We start from the raw sequence: 3,272 nt of genomic DNA, 5'->3' as shown, positions 1-3,272 counted from the left end.
AGGTTTCACCGTAGTCGATACCCTCGACTTGGGAGTAGCCTTGTGCTACCAAACGAGCCTTCTTGTGAATGATAATCCCATGGGCATCTTGCTTGTTCTTAAATATCCACTTGGTTCCAATGACATTGTGGTTCCCCGTCGGTCTTGGCACCAATCTCCACACTTTGTTGCGCTCGAAGTTGTTGAGTTCTTCATGCATGGCATTGAGCCAATCCGGATCTTCGAGCGCCTCATAGACCTTGTGGGGTTCGACACAAGAGACAAACGAATGATGCTCACAATAGTTTGCTAATTGTCTACGAGTGCTTACCCCCTTTCTTAAGCTTCCAAGCACATTCGTCATGAGATGATCCTTGGTGGAGAGCTTGGAAGCAACCTTGGCGGCACGACGCTCCAATTACTCCTCGGGGGTGAGACAAGGAGTGGTCACTTGATCATCTTGAGCGTCGTCTTGAGCTTGTTCTTGTTCTTGAACTTGCTCGGAGGAGAGAATTTGACCTTGGGCATCACTTGATGTGTCAACACCGTCTTGAGCATGATCTTGACCTTGGTCATGTTCTTGAGGATGAGGGCCTTCATGTTGTTCTTCGGAAGCGTGTGGGCCTTGGGTTGGTGATGGCTCCACTTGAGTGGAGCATTGTCCTTCTCCTTCGGCCACAAGGGGTTCCTCAATGGGTAGGATAAAGCCAACACCCATTCTTCTTATGGCTTTAGGAGGAATTTCATCACCTACATCACAAGTGCCACTTTGCTCCACTTGGGAGCCGTTATTCTCATCAAACTCCACATTACACGTCTCCTCAATAAGTCCTGTGGATTTATTGAGGACACGGTAAGCATGAGAGTTTGTAGCATAACCAACAAATATGCCCTCATAAGCTCTAGCCTCAAATTTAGACAACTGAACACCTTTCTTGAGAATGAAACACTTACACCCGAACACCCGAAAGTACTTGTGGTTGGGCTTGTTACCGGTGAGTATCTCATATGGAGTTTTGTTCAAGCCCTTGTAGAGGTAGAGCCGATTGGATGCATGACACGCGGTGTTGATGGCTTCGGCCCAAAAGTTGTACGGAGACTTGAACTCCGCCATCATGGTCCTTGCCGCATCCATCAACGTCTGGTTCTTCCTCTATGCAACACCATTTTGTTGAGGGGTGTAAGGTGCGGAATATTGATGCTTGATTCCCTCATCACTAAGAAACTCATCCAAGGTGTAGTTCTTGAACTAGGTGCCGTTGTCACTTCTTATTGTCAAGATCTTTGCATTATGTTGACGTTGTGCTTCATTTGCAAAGTCAATGACGGTTTGTTGGGTCTCGCTCTTCCTCTTGAAGAAATACACCCAAGTGTATCTTGAGTAGTCATCCACAATCACCAAGCAATACTTCCTACCCCCAAGACTATCAAAGGATGGAGGCCCAAAGAAATCCAAGTGAAGGAGCTCCAAAGGCCTCTTTGAGTAAATGATAGTCGTGGGAGGGTTAGCCTTCTCATGTAGCTTTCCTTCGATACAAGCATTGCAAGCACAATCTTTAGCAAAACTAACATTTGTTGGTCCACGGACATGTTGCAAAGATCTCATATTGACATGGGCTAGACGGCGATGCCAAAGCCATCCCACATCAACTTTAGCCATTAGGCATGTCACGGTCTTAGTGGGTCGCTCCAAAAAGTTAATCACATATAGACCGTTCTCGACATGCCCAACGAAGGCTACTTTAAGAGTCTTGCTCCACAAGAGGGCCACAGTATCGATATCAAAGAAAGTGGCAAAGCCCATGATTGCAAGTTGATGAACGAAAAGTAAATTGTATGCAAGGGACTCAACAAGCATGACCTTATCGATCGTGAGATCATGAGAGATGACCACCTTGCCAAGTCCCAATACATTAGAAGATGAGGCGTCACCCCACTCGACATTGGTGGGCATAGATGGAATCTTGTGCATGTCCACCACCAAGTCCTTGCTTCCGGTCATATGATTTGTAGCTCCGCTATCGATCAACCATGATCCCCCACCGGAAGCAAACACCTACAAGAGATCAATGCTTGGTTTTAGGTACCCATTTTGTAATGGGTCCTTTGATGTTAGTAACAAGGGTCTTTGGAACCCAAATAGACCATTCAATGTATTCATGAGGAGAACCAACGAATTTGGCAAACACATGCCCATCACTAGCATGACATAACATATAAGAAGGATTAAAGTCGTCGGCTTTGATGAGAGGAGTGGCATCGCCCTTTTTGACAGCGCCACCCTTCGCATTGTTCTTCTTCTCCTTGGAAGCACTCTCTCCCTCCTTCACAAAGGTTTGCATGAGAGGAGGAGGTCGTTTGGTCTTGTCGTTCTTCTTCTTGTTCTTGGACTCAGGCACGTACCCAACCCCTTCCTTGGCCACAACTCCCTTTTGGTTGATCAAGAGTTCGTTGAGGTTCTTCTTGCCTTGTATGCAAGTCGCAAGACCTCTCTCAAGTTGCCCCTTTAGCTTAGCGTTCTCCTCAACAAGATGCACATGCTCACAACACGGGTTAGTAGCATTTGCACTATCAATTAACATCATATGAGGAAAAGTGGCTTTTTCCTTGGTTAGGTTTACTTGAAGTTGATCATGAGACTCTTTGAGGCTAGCATGAACACCCTTCAAGTCCTTGTGAGCCTTGTCGAGTAGATCAAACACCTCTTTGAGTCTAGCAAGATCAACCTCAAGTTCGGCTTTCTCGGAGTTTAGCACATGAGAAACAATGAGAACATGATCATAGTCTTTATTTAACTTAGCATGATCAACGTTGTGTGACTCCTCAAGAGCCAAACGAAGACCACGCTCTTCCTCAAGAGCATTGGAAAGATCCAAAATCTCATCGGCATAGTCACGACTATGCCCTTCCATCTTAGTGATGGTATCTTCGTGAGCCTCGATCATGTCATTGGCTTCACCAAGTTGTTCCAAGAGGGCAACAAAGTGCTTCTTGGATTTACCCTTAAGGTTGCCCATAAAGGCCTCAAACTCATTCGCCTCCACATTAGTTCCCTCATGTTCATCAATACTATCTGTTGAAGAAGGATGATTAATGATGGTAGTTTTGATGTTGGGAGTTACCTTGTTGGTGGCTTTATGTAACACCCTCGATGCGACTATAGCTCCCACGTGTCGAGGCACGACTTAGAGACATAATCGCATTGAAGGCATATGTCACAAGTTAGGCAATCTTCACAACATCCCATGTAATATATAGATAATAAAAAGGGGAGATAACATAGTTGGCTTACA

Source organism: Triticum dicoccoides, chromosome 6A (assembly GCF_002162155.2).
Source record: "Triticum dicoccoides isolate Atlit2015 ecotype Zavitan chromosome 6A, WEW_v2.0, whole genome shotgun sequence".
Taxonomy (NCBI): domain Eukaryota; kingdom Viridiplantae; phylum Streptophyta; class Magnoliopsida; order Poales; family Poaceae; genus Triticum; species Triticum dicoccoides.
Note: the sequence above shows the minus strand (reverse complement) of the source record.